This window comes from Lissotriton vulgaris, chromosome 12, assembly GCF_964263255.1.
Source record: "Lissotriton vulgaris chromosome 12, aLisVul1.2, whole genome shotgun sequence".
Classification (NCBI taxonomy): domain Eukaryota; kingdom Metazoa; phylum Chordata; class Amphibia; order Caudata; family Salamandridae; genus Lissotriton; species Lissotriton vulgaris.
In genome coordinates this window covers 133,761,492-133,783,270 of record NC_141700.1, presented here as the reverse complement: position 1 = coordinate 133,783,270, position 21,779 = coordinate 133,761,492, and the positions used below count along the sequence as shown (strand labels likewise).

The window sequence follows — 21,779 nt, the reverse complement described above, 5'->3', positions numbered from 1 at the left end:
TTGTGGTCATGTGGACCACTTCCCATCTTTTTCATTGGTTCCTGTTACTGTCCTTCCTAAATGTCTGCTTTTGTTTGGTCAATATGCTTAATAGTCGTTCCTTTTGGTCTCTTGTACCCTCCCATGAGGATTGCCCCTTTTACATGTGCTCTTACTCTTACTTAGGCTACTTTGTGAGCACTCTTTTTTTTGGGAGGGGGGTGGCTTGCCGCTGCTGGATTCCTGACAACAATGCGCTTTATGCTTATCTTCTGTTTTTATTAGTTGCTTTCCAACGGCGCAGCTCCCAGCTGCTGCTGCTCGTTTATTAGTTGCTTTCTGATGGAGCAGCTCCCAGCTCCCAGCTGCTCCTGCTCGTGTCTATGGCGCTGCTCCCAGCTGATTGTGTCTTCGACACTGCTCTCAGTCGTACTGCTATTAAAGTTAGCATAGGCATGCATTTTCCATTTTGTTTCCGTTTCATCTTTCGATATTTTTATTTATTATTCTTGGCTTGTTTCGAGCTAAACGCACTCAGCTGGTGGCATTTGTACTTCCCAAATCAGCATTTCGGGAACCCTCAGAAAGCGAGGGAGAAAGAAGTGCTAGTACATTAACTTAATGATTGGGACATATGGAAGACGCCCGTACTTGTGACGGCCATTTTAAAATAGTATGCGTTCCAACATTTGTTTTCTTATTATCAGCTCATTTTGACAAAAATGCTCTCAGCTGGCGCCATTTGCATTCTGGGACAGTTTCAGGTCTAACTTGTTATGTCTCTAGCCCAAAATGACATCATCCTTACCTACGGCAGTCACATAACTACACACACGACACTTCCACTATTTAAATAGAGAAGAAGAGCCACTGAAAAGGCATTGAATTGGAGGAGACTGAAACAAGTGTGAACTTTATATTTACATTTGAGGAACCCTAATTCAACCTTTCATACACTCTATATCGCTACATATTCTATTTTTGTGGTTTGATTGATGGAAACATGGCATTGACCTAAATGGCATTTTTGGCCATATGCATAGTCGCCTTCCCTAAGGTCCCAAGCCCAGCAGGGCGCACACACCAATGCGACGCATCAGCCAATCAGATAGCTTGTTCATTTAATAATTTCAGACTTTTATGGATTTTCCAGTTGCTGTTGCTTTTTTAAACAAGCATTCTGTGACCTTCCTCCCAACATCAGCTCTGCAAGAATCCTAGGTTCTGTAAGTTTACAAACAAGCCTTCTAGCGAGTTCCAACTACGGGTGGACCCTCCCCTTATGGCCTAAAAGCAAATATAAGAATTTAAAGTGTCTAGGATAAAATGAATGTCCAATATTACTCGTCAACTAAATCTTCATGTATTGGTTTATTCGAATATAAACGCATATGGTGCCAAGATTTTCAACTCCATATAAATATAGAAAGCCCAGCCAACACGTGTTTCACGACGGAGTCCCTTCTTCAGGGTTAATTCTCTGTTAGGTAAAATTATTATGAGAAATGAATCCTCAATTTTGTGTCCTACTTTTATTGGTCTTGTCTACCATGACAACTTGTTGGTTGACGCCTTCCAGGTGACGCTTGGTCAAACCAAAAAGGTGTCATGGTGGACAAGATGAATGCAAGTTGTGAGTAAAGGTAAAGGAGTGAAGTAAAGTTATGATGTCATGTTTTATTACTTATATTGCTAAAGTTACACATGCAAATACATACTTCACACCCATGGTTTAAAAGGGAGGCGGATGCCGTGTGTGCTCCACAGAATTGGGTCACCCGCAGTATCTCTTTAAAATATTGTGAAGGAACCAAGTCTGATGTGTTGCATTGTCTGCTGAGCACTGAAACCTGTCTTGTGTGTATTTACAGAAGGGAATCCACGTTTTTCTCTGATTGGTCTTGAAACAGCAGTAGGTTATTTCCTGGCAGTAGTGTAGTGCCTATCTGCAAGCAGACAGTTGTATCGTTACTTTGTGTGGAGCGTTTTAATTTCTTTAATGGTGGGGTAAGCTTGCATGTTCTGCTAGATTGGGAGATTTCATTCCAATACAAGTATGTGATAAACAATGTTTGCATTGTCTCTTAGTTCCCCTAATTAAACCGGTAACCTTCTCTAACGTACATGAAGGACTGAAATATGCCCTACAGAAGCAGGGCGTTCAGCATGCTCCGTTTGCTGAAGGCAGTGCAATTGCACGCTCATCCCCCTGTTTGCCTTGTTCTCTTTGCTGTATATATTCTCTGTCCAGCATCTCTGGCCAAGTCTCATCTCGGTAGACATTTGTAGAATCACTGCATCCAGATCTGGAGTATGCAGCGTAGAATGCCAGCATTGGTACCACCATAGCCGTGGGAGGAAGCATGTTGGCTCTGGTTGTAGTTGCATATGTACATGGTTGGTGTGGTGTGCTGGGATGGTTGCTGTTCCATGCACCCAGAGGGACCTTGAATAGCTTTCTTTGAGGTCAGGATTAAGTTCATATTTTCACTTTTGGAAAGACTCCTGGCTGTTTAATCAGTGCAGTTATTTATTGCACCCTAGCTATGCTCCTTTTTGGAGATCAGTTATTTTCCATGTTGCAATCGAGAGATTGCGATAAACGGGGGAGGGGCAATTTAAGGATGTCTCATATGTCACTTTTTGGTCCTTTTTTATTATGGTCTTTAAACACTGTTGAACTTGGCTTTTCTACAGTCCAGTTCAGTTCTGTGTGTGCCCTCTACTAGTTGGTTTTGGCTTGAGGGGGCGTAACAAGAGGATTCTGTAAGAAATGCTGTATAACTGTACCCAAAAATACAAATGTGTCCTTTAATACCACTAAAAAGGATTGCAAAGCTCTTGTTTTTAGATGTTTGAACTCTTTCTAATAGCTTCATACCACCCTTTCCTTTATTGTTACACTTCTGCATGTTTTATTCATAAACTCTTCCAAAAACCCTCTGTGGACTCGCTGTTAGAAGCTTCAAGGTGTTTGGTTTTCTAATATAACCCACCGACTTTCCACTCAAACTTGATTTTACTCTCTCTTTTTGGAGCTTTCCATTTTAACACTATTGCCTTTTGTGTGTTTATTTTAATAGCTTGTGTTAATTCTGGCACCATATTTGAATATTATTCTGCAGAAGAGGTGCAAATTGAATCTTCTCCCTTCCTTCATGGATCAGATCACCCGCCCTTCTAGTTCTCTTTGTACTTATAAACCCTTTGTTATAGGCTGATCGGGTTTCTTCACACCTCCCTATCTCCCTGTCTCCACTAGGAACCATCTCTTTTTATTCAAAAACATCACCCCTTCTCCTCCACAATCACACACTACCTGGAGCAATCTAATACTACTGACAGCTTGCCACTCTTCAGATACTACTGACAACACTCTCACACTATTGTAATACTGACAGCACTCCTCATTCTAATGCTATTACCAACACTCTTACACTCTTCTGATACTACTGACAGCACACTTCACTCTTCTAATATTGCTGACAGCCCTCTGCAATACAACGCAGTGAAGGGCGGCAGTCCATGAGCTCACATATAGCAGGGTTCATGCACTGCTCAAACAATTGGGCGTTTGTAAATACCGTGCATAGTTTTCAGGGGGAAGTGTGTTAAATCTGTCATTTTATTGTGTTAAATCTTTCCCCGGACGTGAATTCTTCAGGCTGTTCAATACTGTAGTGATTCAGCCACACACAAAATGTTATAGAGCTGCTGACTTGCATTGAGGTACTTATCTTTCTGTCTGTCCCTTACAAAGCCTTGACATGTGTCCATAAATGTTTCCTGAGGCAAGCATGTATTCCTGAATCAGACTGCATGACTCAGTGTGTAGTAATTGTATAGCTCTTCAATCCCTGGTGGCACAGCACCCAGGATAATGTACTGTATAGTTAAACACTTATAAGGACTCAAAGGCAAGACCTATTGGCTATGCCAATGCTTGTTTCTTTTCCTTCAGCACTCTAAGTAAATGCATGTGCTTTCTTGCTCTCATTATGTCGTGCTTCCTCAGTGAAATCAAGTCCCGCCTATTTCTTTGTTTCTCCTCCTCCCACCTCCAGCTCGTCCGTTCCTTCCCCATCCCTCCAGGGTTTATCTTTTCTTTTTGCTACCACCCCCAACCTGTTGCTCAGTTGTTCTGCCTTCTGCTCCCTCTGCCAGTTGGCACTTACAGTTCCGTTATATTATTAAAAAAACAATTAAAGCAGCCCCTCAATGCAGCATCAAAGATCCACATGGAACAGCAAGTGGTTCTTTTTACTCGATTTGTAATCCCAGATGATCTATAGGAAAAACTGGAATTGATTTTTGATCCCTTTAGATACATCGCTCACCAAATGTAGGTTGTTAGATTGATTAACAACTTCCTGAGTGATTTGAGATAAGGGCTGAAGCTGCATCACTGAGAGTGTAAGTTCATTCTGGGTGTAGGCAATCAGTAGCAATATGTAATGTATTTCTCATGCTTTATGATCTTCAGGCCAATGGTTCCTTGGAGCACCCTTCTCAAAATCTTATGATATTTCTGCTTTGGTCATTGCATGCCAAAAAGGATTCAGTGTAGTGGCCAGCGCAGAAGAACAATCATATTAATAAAACAATTATGGTTAAGAATAATAGTAACTTATTTTTCAATAGACCTCTATATTGCACTTCTGTCAATTGTAAGAGTTGTGAATACTAGATATTGCTTTTTCCCAAGTTATTGGTTCTGTGGTTGGTGGCGAAGCAGAGAAAGTGATAAAACCTCGTTTGGTGATTCTCTCAACTCCTAGCCTCAACATTGTACAACAGATTCACGGAGCAGCGATGGAACTGGATGTTCGCCAAGGACGGTTGAGGTTCAGATGTTCCTGTCCGCAATACTTTGGTTGCTAGTGCAATAATAATCGGCATGGAAATGGATGTGGCGCTACTCTGTAGCTCTATTTCTGGGGCATAGCTCGGTCAGTAGGATTGGGAGGATGAGCTTCAGATTTTCCAATAGTCATGCTGGCATATAATATTAAAATAAATTATACGGCTAGCCGGGTGCATGAGAGGCGCTAAGGGGTAGTGGAAAGGGAGAGGAATGCGGATTGGTAGGGGTACGAACTGAGGGAAAACACAATATTTAGTAAAGTAACTTAATTTGTGAGTGAAGACGTTCAAAACAGAGAGTGTGAGCATTTTTGTCTCTGTATGCAAAGCGTTCTCTTGAAATCTGACAGACACCTCGCCATACCTGACTGAAAGCACCTGTACCCAACTATTTACCAGAAAATACATTTATTAGGGGGGTGTAACACCCCAAACAACCCCCCCCCCCTTGACGCCACTCCCCTGCTCTCTTTTCTCCCCAAAATCCACTCCTATGTCCATGAGAGGAGCCGCTTCAAGAAGAATAATCATGGCAGCGGGTCTATGCCAGTGTGACACCCCTGTCATCACACATGTTTCCCCAAAAGACAGAACTCCCACAGCAGAAGCCGGCCTTCAGAAATTAAAAACATAGCTGATGTCTCCACTTGCTGGAAGTTACCCCCAGCATATGCGGGAGAGTTCTACACTTTTTGTGTCTGGGAACTCAAACCGGCCGGTTGAGAGAGACAAAGAGCTGCTGAAATGGAGCTTGAGTAGCCATACTATGCCATTCCTTCTGCTGCCTGGAGTTTTTCCTGATGGCAAACCCACCAGGCAAACCCTGGTCCTCAGCCTCCAAATGGAGCAGGATAACCCACAGGAGACCTGATGGGAAAGCTGCTAATTTTTGTAGATGTTCGGTGACATCCCTCCTTGAAATGAGGCCATTTATCTTTTGAAACAGGGTCAATTGATTAATTAACAATACAAATTTGAGTGAACAAAAAGATAGATTTTATTAGGTATGAGCACGTGCATGTACAGGTATGTGCTCAACGGGGTCCTTTATTTTTAAACTTAATCTCACACAAACAATTTGGATATATTTTCCAATTTCTTTTTTTTTTTAACATACAAGTATGCATATTGCAGTAGTTTCTGTAGACCAGCAGGTGGCAGCAGAGACTCAGAGAGGAGCATCAGTAGTCACAGCTGAAGCGAGCTGAGCGAGCTGTGCTGAAGCGAGCACGAACGCTGAAAACGCCGAAAACGGCGAAACGCTACTACCATCGCCGAATCCAGGAGCTTGCAAGCTGCAGAAGTGGAATCAGTGAGTCGTGAGTTACTGGCAACGGAGCCGGGGCTGAGCCGGGACTGCAGTGGCGAGGCAAGGCAACTCGGCAAGGTGAGGAGAGGCGCTACGAGCTGAGGCGCAGCACCGGCATCCAGAGTGGAGAGGCGAGGTGAGCAGGAGGCGAAGGCGGGGGCAGGAGAGAGGCGGGAGTGAGGAGAGAGTGCGGTCCCACGGCCCCCCAGCCCCCACGGCCCCTCACCTCGCACCACATTGCCTACACTGCCCACACTGAAATCCGCTTTGATGCTCACTGAAGGAGGCAGTGTGAAATGAGCAGGTAGCGAGGCAGGAGGCAGCCAAAGACAGCAGGAGCCCCAACCCCCAAACGAGACAGAAACGCTGAAATCTCACAACACAATACAACAGGCAACAGGCAACAACAGACAACAGCCAACAGCCAAAGCAACAAAGCGGCTGATGTAAAGTGAACACAGCTTGATCTTTAAGACAGTTTCTGTAGTTTCAGCAGTTCCTGCATGAACAAAAGCCTGAACAAAACGAAGCCTGTTAAGCGGTGAAAAAGCCTGTGCACTGTGGGACTTGCAGTGTAGGAGTGCTCGGGGCTTGCAGTACTGGGGCCCCGACGAACGCAGCAGTGAATAAGATCCAGTAACCACTGTGCAACCAGTGTGCAATCAGTTAGCATTGTCCCATGAGCAGAAGGGGACACAAGGAGACACAAGGAGACAAGGAGAACTGCTGGCAAGGAGGGGCCGAAACCGGCGCATTCAGCGCGTAGCCCCGACCAGGCGGGCGAACGGGGAGAGACCCAAACGCACAGGAGACGCCCTAAACTGCCTCTGGTAAGCCCAGCTGATCAAGAGACCACGAGCGCGGCCGCCGTTAGAGGAAGCAGCGAAGCAAGAGCCCGGGGGTGGTGGCCTAGGCTGGTCTGACTAGGTCCGACTTCGCTGGTGGCTCCCCCCTGTGTGCCCCGCTCGCTCCAACTAGCCCATCAGCGGCCTTCAACAGAAGGGCACAGACGCAGACGCCGGGGAAAACGCCCAAATTGACGGACATCGAATCTCCGCTGCGACTACCTTCCAATAAGGAAAAAAGTGATAGCCAAAACAGGGCAAAACAATGAGGACCAGAAACTCTTCCTTACTACAGGCACAGGAAAAACCTCGACCACATAGAACAGCCAGGAGACGGAAGTCAAAACTTTTCTACCCTCCAGGGACGGGTGGCCTCTACTCCGGACCTGGGCTGTCGGAGGGGGGAACCCCGGGAACACCTGGTGCCACTGGGGCAACGCCAACGTCACCAGGATTATCAACTCTATATCCAGCACTGACATCGTCGCAAGCAGGGCAAGATAGGAGGCGGTATAAACCGGCACACCTATTTCCCAGTCCCGGGGCAAACATCTCTCTAGGAAACAGTGACATAAGAAGCTTCTTTTATCCCCCGGTCACAAATCCAGCGGCACCAATCAGACCGTTAAGCGGCACCCCGACCAACAAAGCCTTTGAGGACAGCCTACACCCCAGTCCTACTGCCTCACGGGATCCAGGAAGGCCCCCATCATCAACAATAACTACGCCACAGGGTGGCATACCCCTTAAGCCAGAGGCCCGGGGCAGCCTAACAACTCCCATATATCACTCACTTGAAGACCCTCACTCGAACTCAAGCCTAAATGGGGCCCTGGCGGCTGACATATTGATTAGCACATGTAGCGCAACCCCGGCAACAGGGGAGCACATGCTTGATGCAACCAGCCTAATACATGAAAGTTGTGAAAGAGGGGGAATCACAGAAATACAGGCTCGGCACACCCCACCCTCGATCTTGATGCACCAGAGCCACTGTGAACAAGATAAAATGACCTCGTCACCATCTTCATTGAGCAGAAGCTCGGATAGGGGGGAGAGTTCCCCAGTGATCATACTGTCGAACTCGATGCTCCAGAGAACCTGTGAACAAGATAAAACAACCCCGCCACCAACTTTAATGAGCAGAAGCTCGGACAGGGGGGAGAGCTCCCCAGTGATCACAGATCACCTAGCTCTGATCAACGAGACACTTATCTCTATGACAGGTGCGGCAATAATGCACGCTGACAAGCTCGATGCCCAGATAAACATACTACAAACTGTCGCAAATCTAATATCTGGAATCGACTGTAAACTGGACCATCTGAACTCCCTGATTCGCAGAGCACAGGACAGCACACACCTCAACCCGGAGTCATGTAGCTGCAGCCCTATTTTGAACAATTTAGGAAAACTTCCGGCCATCATGACCACATTGGTGGAGGACCTTAAGAGCGAAGTCGGCAAGATCAAGGCCCCGATCTCTCAGGAACCAACCCCGCAGCCCCCAAAAACAGAAGACTCAAGAAACCCAACAAACCACTCGATACAGATCAATAAAGAAGACAAAACCGCCTGGGAGGCACCATTACCGACACTCAACATGAGCAGGCCAGAAGCCACTATGATCAAAACACAAAACCACGAGCCCCCGCTCATTACCACACTAACCAGCCCAGGTTCCCACATCCTATCTAGAAAAAACAAGAAAAAATTAAAAAAACTCAATAAGGCAAATAGAAATAAATCTCTCGCTCCCAGAACCATCCGGGAATGGCTACGGCCTGAGAATAAGACGCCCGCTCACAACGTGAATCAGGAAATGACCAAACTGGGAGCAACCGTAAAAATACTGGAAACAATCGAGATAAAAGTCGAAGACACTCAGCCCTCCAACTTAGCAACAACCTCATTCGTAAACCCCCAGCCAGTTTCCACAGCACCACGCTTAAAACAAGCAAAGGACCAAAGTTCAGCTGAAGCAACCCAGGCACTCTCAAAAAGACATGACCCCCAGGCCGCTGCTCCATCAACGATCACGCAGGGCTGCGTATCGCATGCGCCTCTGACTGTTACAGACCTCAAGGAAATTGAACAGCTGTCACTACCCACAAACGTGCCCAGCGTGTCACAGACGGAGTCTTTTCGGCAGCAATTGGGGCCAGTTGGGTCAAACAGGCACGCAAATGACACTGAAGTGGACACAGCACAAATTCCACAAACAGGAGGCCAAGGGGCGGATACAGCCTGCCGAATAACCCACTCCCAGGACCGCAAGATAATGCTGTATCCTGACTATGTCTCCCAGGGGTCGTGGGACATCCTCAACCGTAGCAATTTATTAAAACTTTTTGCAAACATCCCAGGGTTGGAGGGAACCAATACTACAGACATTGAAACCATCTCCTTCATCCCGCCAGACGCGGAGGAGACAAACGAACCCACGGAGCTAACCTTCGTGAGCCCGCACATGGCCGAGGCCCTGAAAAGTCAGCACAAGCTATTGGAAAGTTGGGGCATAAAAATAAAACCTATGCGCACCAAAAAATACCCACTCGTTTTAAAAACTCAATCTACACGCTCCCAGACAGGAAACATAGATCAGCGATCTGGAGGGAACCTAAGCCCGCACACCCATCCCAACGACGCGCGCCAAATGGCGCCCACCCTCCAGGGGTCCAAAGGCGCCACAAACACTGGACTGACTATTAGTACCCCAATCAAAATAACAACCAACCCAAATCAGGGCACACGCATATGCGCAACCTTGGGACGCGCATGTAATGACTGGTCCTGGCTGCCACGAGCATTAAACTCAAGATCCTAACATAGCCACGATGCCCCGAGACACCCCTCGGCAAAGCGTCCATCATTCGAAAAAATCCTCCAGACAGGTACAACCGCCGGATTGCCTTAAAATCATGTCTTGGAACGTTGCAGGACTCAGAAGGCTGCTTCTTAACAAAAATGCAGTGACATTCATGGAAGAGGCAGATATTATCTGCATACAAGAATCCTGGCAGCTCCACCCGCTCTCACTAAGAGGATACGCAGAATATGGAAAACCTGCAAAAAAGCCTAACATATTCGGAAGACCGTCAGGGGGGATATGTGTCTACATAAAGCACTCACTCAGCCTGGAATTCGTGGCAATTCCCAATCTTCCAGACAATTTTCAGGCAGGCATCCTGAAAGGCTGCCGCCTGATAAATGGTCACTGCTCGCTTTTATTAATCAATCTCTACTACAACTCACACGGGCCCATACCCAATTTGGCCACGTTGATAACCCTCCTAGAGTCCTTAATGCTCCAACATCCGGCCCTGGAATGCATCATCCTCGGCGATTTCAACACACATAATATAGGGACATCAACCACACGACGTCTTCAGCCTGGGGCCACCATCGCCCTGAATGACCTATTAAAAACTTACAAGCTGGCGACAGCGCACTCGGTCCTCCTAAATCTCAGTCCTAGGTCCTTTGTTGGTCCTACATATAACAACCAAACAACGATCGATTACATCATCCTCAGTGAAAAATTACAACATCTCATGTCAAATTACACAGTACATCCACGAAGTGATAGCGATCACGCTGCGCTAATCATCACACTGAATTTCACAGTGGACACTCGCCATAGGCTCGAATACATTGGTACATCTAACGATGAAGATCTGATAAAACTGCCCAGAAGAATTAAATGGGCACAGACCTCAATTACATCTTTTAACAATTGGGCAAACCAGTGGCCAGGTTGGCCACTGAATGAACAGAAAATGGGCGCAATAGCCACCTGGAACGCCACCACAGGGACCCTGGCAGCAATCCTTCGTGGAACACCAAGCAATACAGCTAACAGGCACCCCCCACTCACCTACGGACACAAGGTGGAACTTATAATCAGCGCTAAACAACTGAGCAAGAAACGCAAACTCTTCTACAAACATGGCTCAGGCACAACGAAGAAACAACTCCAAGAGGCCAGCAAAAGTCACTCCAAGAAGGTCTGGGAGGCAAAACGAGATTACTGCGAAGCACAATGGCTGAAAATCTACGACTTACTGAGCCCAGGAAAATCGCAGGAGTTCTGGCACTACCTAAGCACCCTTGGACGGTGCACAAACCATAGAGAAAACTCTCTCGATGCACCCACTTGGATCGCACATGTAAAATCCCTTTACATTGAAACCGGGACTGATTCCAAGCAAAACGAAACAATTGACGAGGGAGCCGACTCAGACCCTGTCACCGATATGACTGCCCCGCCGGGAAGATTGGTGGTGACCAATATTCTAAAAAACATCAGACAAAATGGTGCCCCGGGGCCCAACGGCCTTCCCGGACACTTATTCAAGGCAAACATCGACTTCTGGTCAAAGACCTTGACCCACCTGTACAATGAATGCTGGCTCCTGGGTGACGTCCCCGATTCATGGAGAGGCTCGCTCCTACAGCCAATCCACAAAAAGGGCCCCAAATCTGAACCTTCAAATTATCGCCTGATTACCCTTCTGGACATCGAGGGAAAAGCATACGCCAGCGCAATCTTGAGGGACCTTACAGACTGGACGAATGCTGAAGGCCTACTCCCACTATGCCAAACAGGATTTAGACCAGGGTCCTCAACAGTCGATAACATCACTGCACTCTCTTATCTGGTCCACCAAGCTCGGGCACCCAAAAGCCCCCCCTTATTCGCTGGCTTTATTGACTACTCGGCGGCGTTTGACGGGGTAGATCGTGCTATACTGTGGAGCAAGCTGGCACAATGGAACATCAATCCAGCTTTGTTGAGGGCGATCCAATCCCTGTACCACAAAACATGGGTAAGAATCAAACTCTCGAGGGATCACGCATCCACAAAGATCAACACGGATCGCGGCCTAAAACAAGGGTGTGTGCTAGCTCCAATGCTATTCAATTTATATACTGCGGATATGGAGAGGGCCTTGTGCGGAGCGGCACTGCTCGTGCCAAAGATCGGCGGGACAAAAATCCACATTATGCAATATGCCGACGACTTGGTGCTTTTGGACCATACAAGAATTGGGCTACAAAAGGCGCTGACTGCACTGGCCGCATACAATGACAAAAACAAGCTCGTAGCTAACCCATCCAAGTCTAAAATTATTATTTTTGGAAAGTACCCAAAGAAAAAAACAGTAAAATGGAGGCTTGGCCACCTTCTGCTGGAAAGCATTCAGCGGTACACTTACTTGGGAATTTGCTTTCAGGAGTCGGGGCTCTCAAGCGCGCACCTAAAGACTATCCAAGGCAAAGGCAATACTATAACTTACGCTATCTGCAAGCTGCACGCCTCCTTATACAGCCCGTCCACACTAGCTATCCAACGAGTACTCAGAGCAAAATTAATGCCGGCCCTAAATTATGCTCTCCAAGCATTTCCAGGCAAACTGCATAAAGAACTAGAAAAAATCCATTGCAGAGCCTACAAGAGATTATTCCATCTTCCGAGGTGTACCAGAAACACTCTCGTTCGCCTGGAGTTCTCACTTAATCAGCAACACCTGGAAGAGATGGCCGCCCTACGCAAATACTACTTCTTAACAACGACGGCAAAGGAGAACACACTTAAGGCAACGCTGAATTGCATCTTCAGGGAACCAGGGAATCCCTGGTCGGCCACCCTAAAGGCGGCGAAGGTCCACCTCAATCTCGCCACTGAGTCTTGGAACCCAGAATATGTTAGCTACACTGCCATCAAACATTCCATCAAAAAGCAAGTGCGGGCGCGGTCAAGAGAATTGGATCTGGAGTCATTGGTAAAAAAAGACCTACACGAGTCCTTGTACTCACCACAAATCCTGCATAATCCCAAATACCACCTTAAGCAGGCCGTGGGCCGCGCAGCCCTGCACAAGATCTTAGCGTATAGACTACATCCGCTGCCTCTCAAAGAACTTTATGGCTTTGGTACTGCCGGCCCAGGTGCCCGGGAATGCAGGCTCTGCAGGTACAAACGTGAGTCACTGGCCCACCTACTATTCTGCTGCCCGGTCCTGCGCACGGCCCGCAGTCTCTACCTCAGGCCAATTCTAAGACAATCAGGAACACGCACTGCAAAGGAGGCGACCATCTTCCTCTACACCTTGACAACGGTAAAGCATATGGCCTCCTTTGGAAAGTTCATTTACCAGGCACGAACTCTACTGATGGCCCCGGAGGGCTTCCGCTCATAGAGTCTTTGTTGATCTAAGTCGCAATATGACCCTCACCCTCCGCAAGCCCGCCCCTTGGGCAGTACTAACTCTGTCGGTTTTAACTTTTGTAATTTGATAACCTCGTATAATGATTTTAATGTAATGGTTTTGAGTAACCAAACAATAAAGAATTCATTCATTCATTCATTCAGTAGGAAAGCCATTGCCTGCCACAGCCATTGTAGCAAGAACAATCATGTCAACACGTTTCGCCACTTTCTTTAAAACACCCAAGGCAATGTACTCATCCCTTTTAGCAGGTAAAGCAGAGTAAACAGTGTGTGAAGCAAATGTACACTTGAGGCGAAGGTGCAGTCGTCAGTACAAGGTGACAAGTTTTAAATCCTGAAGTTTTAACAAGTAGTTTTTCAAAAAACAGGAGTCCCTTTTATTGACTTTGCCATTCTTATTGCTTTTTACTCTATAAACTATTTTTCTTGTAGGTTAGGTATCCTTACATTCAATACACATAAATCTCAATAAAATTTCATATCATATTTTTTGCACAGCATATATACACAGCACATCAGTCATTAAGATCCTGGCTGATATTCAAACCAGTCTGTGACTCAAGTCACGTATCCCAGTGAGCACGACTGGCAGCTTGCGTAATATGCAAGAATATTGAATATCCGTTTAGACCAGTGATACTCAAGTACGGCCTGGGAGGCGCATGCTGTCCTCTTGACCTTTAGATGTGGCCCTCCTGACCTTTACATGTGGCCCCCTGGGCACCAGCAGCACTGGGCTGCCTGTTTACTCAACTCAGCATTAACATGGAAAAAAATGTTAAATATACAGCCAACACTTACTTAATGGTTCATTGAAGTTAGGGAAAGGAAGTAACTAGGCCCTTAACTTTAGGAACACCTTCATATGTAAAGACAGCCACTAGATATACATGCTTTGCTTCCCCTGCACCCACTTTACAACCCACTGGTATCAGTGCGGCCCTCGGTCACACCACAGACTAAATTTTGCAGCTCCCGGGAAAATATTTGTGAGTACCCAAGGTGTAGACAGACACGTAGCAGCACCCAGAGTACACATTAGTGAGTGTTTGCCTTCCTGCGTCAATAGTCCCTCGTGCTCACAGATGTAATCTGCTGAGGTGAATTAAATAGTTGCACTTATAATATCAGGAATTAGCAGAGCTGAAAGGTTTGGCTTTTTTCCTGTTATGTTTTGTTGGTTGTAAGCATTTCAAAGACAGATAGATGCTGCATTGACGCAGTCTAGTGAAACGTGAATGCGTAGATAACGTGCTAGTACTACGTGGGGTCAGTGTCCCCACAGAGGGCTTGGGTCAATGGACCGAACAGCAGTGGAACCACCCACTCTATCAGTGGCCTCTCAACAGGATAAGAGGCTTGTAGAGGGCGTCATTAGCCTCACCCAGGGCATGGATGAATGGACCCAGTAAAGGGTGTCACTGGTGTCACACAGTGAATGCATCAACAAGGTTTTAAATGGGTATCAATGACCCCATGCGTAGCATGCAGCAAGGATCTCATAAGAGAAGTCAACAGCACTCAGAGCGCCTGCGTCAAAGGGTCTAGAAACGGGAGCCAGTGGCGCTGCACAGCACAAGCATCTTTGGTCCTAGGAAGGGAAGTTAGTTTCTTCACACAGTGTTTGCATGTAACAGCCTAATAATGGGTGTCTGGGGCCGCATCTAGTGCATGTATCCATGGTCCAAGTTACTGGCATCAGTTGCCACACAGAGTGCATGCATTAGTGACCACAGTGCATGTCTGAGGGCCCACGGAGTGATTGTAACACCAACATTAAACACCCTAGGAAGATGGCGGGAGTGCACGTTTCAGGTTATAGCCTGTTGAGTGATCTACACCAAAGGGCTGCCCTCCTCCCCCTAGAATGGCTGTTCTGATGGAATAGAGGGAAAGAAATGTTGAGAAATACCCTAACCATTAGGGAAAAGATCCCCCCCACCCCCAGAAAAAACTTCTTTAGGCATATAAAAGTATGGAGTGGAGACTGATGGAACATACCTCCACTTCCAGCTCGGCGGCCTATGAGACCGTGGAAAAGGGCCCGATGAGACAGGGTTCAACAAAGCAGCAAAGTGGTGCTTGTCTGGATTTCTAGAATTTGTAATCTCCAATGGGTTTGCTTTGGAAAAGACGGAAGACACCCTGCAGGTGACTGGAATGGCAAAAGAGAATGGAGTTCATGGTAAAAGAGAGCATCACTTAAGGGGCAAAATAGAAAGAGCACTTCTGGCTCAGTTAGAGCATTTCATTTTGACTGGAAACATCAGTTGGTGGGTTCTCTACTCCATTTGACGAGCTCTTACTGTCTGTGTTCCCTGCCCCTTTTTGGTTTCACTCCCCTTCAGTTCAGTTCAGTGATTAGGGAAGCTCATGTTATCCTTCCCTCCCACCGACTCTGAGTTTTGCTTTACGCCATTCAAGAACTCTTGCTCAATTATGGAGTCTCTGAATCATCCTGGTACCCGGCATCTCAACTACTGGAGCTGGAATTTTGTATTTAAATCCCCAACTGTATCTTGGACATCTGGGGGCTAGTCGCGGATCCTGATAAGCTCATTCTTCTGGCAAGTATTCACAAGGTATTATCATCTGTTGTATACAAATAAATCCACATCAATGGTACCTTGTCTTATCGGTTATGAGGGTTACCGGCCAGTCCATCACACACTGAGGGCCCCTTACCAAATGGATTCCACCATTCTGTGCTCTCGAACTTAGCTTATAGAGCGCTTCTTCTCTCTACCTTACTTCCCCTTTTCCCCATACAGTCCCTTCTGAGTCCGGCAATCTATGAAGTTCTCATTTGACTGAAAAAGGAGACATTGTAGTTTAAGTTACGTGATGCAGATTTGTAGAGCTCACTATCATCCGGGAGAGTATCCAGGCGCTGAGTGGCTGAGAGTCTAGGCACACCTAGAGCCTAGCGGATTACTCGGAAAAACAAGTCTTCAGCTTTCTGCAGAAATCAAAAAGTGAGAACGGGGCTCTTATATAGCCTTTCCATGCTTTTGGAGCTATGTAGGAGAAGGCTCAACTGCCAGATATGGTTTTCGTATGCGTAGAATTTGCGCAAGCAAGAGTCCGGATGAGCGGAGGTGTCTGGAAGTTTTGTGAAAGCACTGCACTTGCAATTGTTGAGGCATGCTGGACCAATGTTATGTAGTTCCTGTAAAGTGTGGGTGAGGAGGTTGAATTGCACTCATATGTGAATTGGGTGCCAGTGGAGATCCTTGAGGCAGTGGCGGCCAGCGGCACACAAACCAGGTGGGGCGATGGGCGAATATTTAACCCACTGAAAGACCCTAACAAAAACTAGCAGTGCCCTTAGACTCAAAGCCAAAGCTCTGAATCGTGGTCCATTTTAAACAATGTTTATAACGGGTCACGATTAGGAGCTCTGGAATTGAGACTGAAGGCACTGCAAGTTTCTCACAGTGCCTATCAGTGAGTTTTTCCACTGTTGTCAGTCTGAGCATCCAGTCATTCTTGATCTTTCCCTTGTAATTTCCCAGCATGAAACAATCGAAAATGGCACTTTACAACGCACGTGTTACAACGCGTGTCATTACAACGCATTTCTAACATCGCAAAATCCATTACAACGCATGTTGTTACAACGCATGTCGTTACAACGCATAATCCATTACAACGCAATTACTAGTCTAACTCCGCTGGGGGTGTTACTTTGGGGAATGCGTTGTAATGGATTACGCGATGTAATGACTTGCGTTGTAATGGATTTTGCGATGTAAAACATGCATTGTAATGACACGCGTTGTAACGCGTGCGTTGTAAATGATGTTTCCTGAAACAATCTGTTACAAACAACCACAGTAATTCAGTGCAAGAAACATCTAGAATATATGGACAAACAATAATAGATTGTGACAGATTCATCATAGGAATATGGTGTGAACTGAATCCCACGATACTAGATTGTGATATAATCTACTTGGAATAGGTTAGGAAGAAATCGCTGCAGCAACAAATAATAATGTAATTTCGTCAGGAATATGTCGAGATTACCTCTGCAGATTGATTTACCATCCACAAAGTCAAAAACTTTACGATTAGACAGCACGCCAGACAGTGTCATTCAAGTATGGAATATGATACGTGACTCTCAGGCACATGAACGCGAAGGATTGTTGCAGAATTTGGGAGACATTCAGGTAGGCACTGGAGAAATCTTCATAAACAAGAGTGAGCTTCTCATGAATGGGTGAGAACCCCATGCAGGGTTTGATGCTCAACAAGGGGATGGAAACCTTGGGTAGGGGAGGGTGACAGGTACTCCAGCCACGCAGCTCCCCCTGGCCTTCCAATCCTGTCAGTGAGTTAAACAAACATAAAATAAAATAAAAAAATAATTACTTACCTACTGCCTCGTGCTCAGAGCTCCTCTTCATCTCAGCAGCACAGGCTCCCAGAGTTCCAGCCAGCAACTCCCCTCTACCAATCTAGACGCTTCTCTCATGCTTATCAGGCAGTAGAGAGAAGCACTAGGATTGGCTGCTGTGCGCTAGTACACCGCTCCTTCAGGCTCTGGAGGCCTGTGCTTGCTCTCCACCCAGCAGTCAAGACAACTTGTGTTGGAGTGCTTAAAGTGTGCATGTTAGGTCGGCCGTCGCAAGACAGCAGGCCAAAGTGAAATGCGCACTTTAAACTGAAATGAACACTGTTCCTCCCTTCACCTGCCCCGCCCACAGACTTGGCTGCTGGCAGCATGGAAAATAAATGTGTTTTAGTACCATTTTATTTTTCATGTTTACTTCCTGCTCTCAGAGCTAATGGGCAACTCTCCTCCGCCCTCATGGACGCACCGCCATGCCTTCTGTTATCAAGTGCAGCATTGAAGCTTGAGAGTGATTCTGACTGCCAAGTCCTGAATGGTTTAAAGCCTTCTGGTGAGCGTTTTTGGTCCCGGCAGAAAGAGTGTTCCCTTAATTCAGCTTGCTTGTGACCCGGGCGTGTGTGGCGTTTTTCTGGGTGGTAATTTGAAGCCTTTTGAAAATCTTTCTCAGCATCTTCAGGGTATGGAAGCATGAGGGGGTGACAGTTTGCTGTCTATGATGATCCCAAGGTTTTTAGCGTGTGTGGTGGGGGTGGACTTCAGTATTAGCTCTGTTAGCCACCAGGTGGGGCCCATTGGCGATGTGCTCTTTCCAAAGATCACAATTTTGATCTTGTCAGTGTTCAGCTTTAGACAGTTGGTCTTCATCCACTGAGCGATTTGAGTCATGCAAGCATTGAACTTGATTTAGGTGCTGGGCCTCTTGTCCGTGATAGAGGGAATAAGTTGCATGTCATCAGTGTAGGAGAGGTCGTTGTTGTTGAGATAGATGATGATGCTGACTAGAGGGATCATATATGCATTGAAGAGGTGCAGGCTCAGGGAGGTTCTTTGCTGAACCCCCCAGCTGAGGTCAAAGGCATGAATAGCATTTAAATCTTGAATGCTGAAGTAATGAAAGAACCTTTTGTGGTTTGCGCATACAAAGCGGAAATGGCACTGATCGCCTGGATGGGGAATTTCAAAGGAGAGTATTAGAACAAATGAATATTTCAACCCATTTCACAGGATTACTCATGTCTGTGTCTGGAATCCACCACAGAACTGATATTAGTCACCAGTCTTGCTCTAGATTCTTTCTAGTTTTTTTTTAAACTCATTAAAGCTTGCTCAGAGATACAAGCAGCTAAAAAACCATTCACTTCCAAACTTGAAACAGGAAGCCAAACAAGCACACCACTGTGTGATTGCGATGCACGTCCCCACAAAACTAGCTAAACAATCATGTCTATGTAGATGATAGAGTTCTTATTCCTTCTCCAGAGAATGACAACTTTGATTGCACATTTCATGTAGTTGAAACATTCTCAAAGGTTTCAAGCTATATAAGTAACAAAATAAAAAATAAAGGAATCCTCTTAAATTTTATAAAGAAAATCTAGAGCAAGAATTCCAGAAGACAGCATATTTTACACCAGTAAGATATTTTGGTCTTTGAGTCTGTGGTAATTTATAGGAAATGTTTGATATGATATGAGTTCTATTCAACCTTTGAAAAAACAATTGAGTTAGATTGGGGAATATATCATCATTGGAGGTGGCGAGAATGTATCTTGTTAAAAGGGTAACTCTCCCTCAATTATTGGTTTTCTTTTGATCCCCCCTCAGTTAACTAAAAAAAAAAGGTTATTCGATTCGATTCCAAAACTTTATTTGATTAAAAGATAATCATAAAAGCACATAAAAAAGATTTATAATAATTGCAATCCTTAAAATTATATTCTGGTACAGTTATCAAGGAGAAGGAAAGACAGGTTTAAAAGTAGGCGTTGAGAGAAATCAATGCATATCCATGTAACAGTAAACAACAAATGTATGTTAAAAAACCATGCTTTTCCTTGCGGCTATTGATTTCAGAATGTAGGTGGCCGTAAAAAAACATATATCTGGCTCTTCTCAAGAGAACAACAGGCTCATAGCAGATTTTATAGTTGTTACTGCATTTTTTTTAAACAGTGGTTTAAGATAACTAATGCGGTAATACAGTATAAATCACAGATAAATAAAAAGTGCGTAGTGCTCTGTTTCGTGATATTTTTTTATACAGGGGAACGCCACCAAATGGTGTACGATTCCCAGTCTTAACCTAGTGAGAACAAACTGATGGGATGGTCTAGTGACTACCGTTAAATATTTTTGATATCCAGTAGTGACCACATTAGAGTAATAGTACTGGGGGATTGTTAACTGAATGTTAGCATCTCTACGTACTTGAGCTTTTTTCCCCAGATAAATATACTTGATCTATTTCTTGGGAATATTGATTACGCTTTCTGGGTTAGCCATAGTAATCACGCTAAACATATCCCTAAAGGTTGTTGCCACATAGTTAATCCATGGGATCAATGAGCTTTTATCCATGCGAAGGCAGTCACTGATGATACGTCTAGTAAAACCAGTTTCTTCCTTCAACCATATCGCTCTCCATACTATCAGGGGTCATAGCCCAATTAAATCCGTCAGATAATCCAACCCCACTTCGTGGTGTATTATCTCAGTATAGGCTGACATAGGTAAGCAAAGTAGTTTTTAAAAAAAACTGTTTTCTTCAACTTGCAAATCCCCATGGTGGCAATACCCCCAGACACCAAATCCATAAAGTGCGATTGAGACACATCTTTGACGGTATATAGACATCATGTCATGGATACGGCGATCCCCCAACTTGCTAGCAAATTTTAAAACTCCAAAGGCACTTTTTGCCATCTTGGCTCTAACATTAGTTATCTCCTGCGACCACATACCACTACTGCTAAAAGGTTATTCAGAAACTAAAGAATATTATTTTCAGTTTCATATGGGCATCTAAAATCACCTAAGATTTCCAAATGGAAACTTTGTGCATCTTTAAGGCTGCTGATTTGGATCCTGCTGAAGTTCGAATGATATTATTTGGCACCACCCACACTTTTATTCAGCATTCAGCAAACTTTTGCCCCCTTTTACCTTGAAATACTGAATACAATGACTGAGGAAAGGCTCTCTGGGACTCATGCAAATATTTCAGAGTCAGAAATGGTTCAAAACAGGTTAAATTCAAGACTGTCGTCAAATATATATCTATAGGGTAAGGGAATTCAGAAGTATCGTGGTGATGATGTATGTCACTTAGGAAAATGTCCTCCCTGTCAGAGGAGAGCACCGTGCTGATTAATGACTAGATTGAGATTAGGTTATAGGAAATAGATTAATTGCTAGATAAAAAAGATTACTTGCAATTCTCAGTGCTTGTTGATAATTTTGGAATAAATAACAGGGTTAATTTAAGCATCTGCCATTAAGAAGATATTTTTAAGGTAAAAAATTAGCATGCAAGCCCGTTTGATAAGATATTTTAGGCACATCTAGATTTGAGCTTTATCACTGATATCTACCAATTCCAGTCCAGTCTACACCCACCTGCTCATTCCAAAATCAGGTTCAAGTGGACTGAAGAACTATAACTTCAAATGACAGGATACAGGTGCTGGAATTTCAATTGAGACATGCATTGACTCCCTGTGAGTTCAGATTCCAGGACAATTTGATATTGTTTACATTACAGATTGTATTATAATACAGAGAAATTAAACAGAATTTCACTTGAGTATAGTAATCTCTGCTCTAGATAGCTTAAGGCTATCAGCTCTTGAAAACATGTGCTTTGGGACTGTGTAAAATGAAAGGCGTTATTAGGGCAACTTATCTAAGAAAGGCAGGAAATCTGGTAGTGGAGATTCAAGAAGAAACCCTTGCCCTTTTAGGATAAAGTAACAAAAAGGGATGACATCTAGGCATTCTAGCCTGATCTTTGACTAACTCTTTGATAGCTTAGAAATGAAGGGAATAATAACACCCCCTCCCTGGGGCAATGTACAAGGGTGGGTCTGAAAAATAAAAAAAGAAGACCGCTTTATAAACAATGGGGTACCGTACAAAGTACGAAAAGATTTGGGTCTCTTCCTAGAATGGTTCAATGGTTAGTCAATGTAT

The 21,779-nt window shown here is 45.1% G+C and overlaps 1 protein-coding gene across 2 annotated transcripts in view; it reads left to right on the top strand.

Moving 5' to 3' along the window:
* Positions 1–21,779, top strand: part of LOC147673649 (protein S100-A2-like) — a 54,868-nt gene that overhangs the window by 27,295 nt on the left and 5,794 nt on the right. The gene's annotated exons all lie outside the window — the stretch shown is intronic.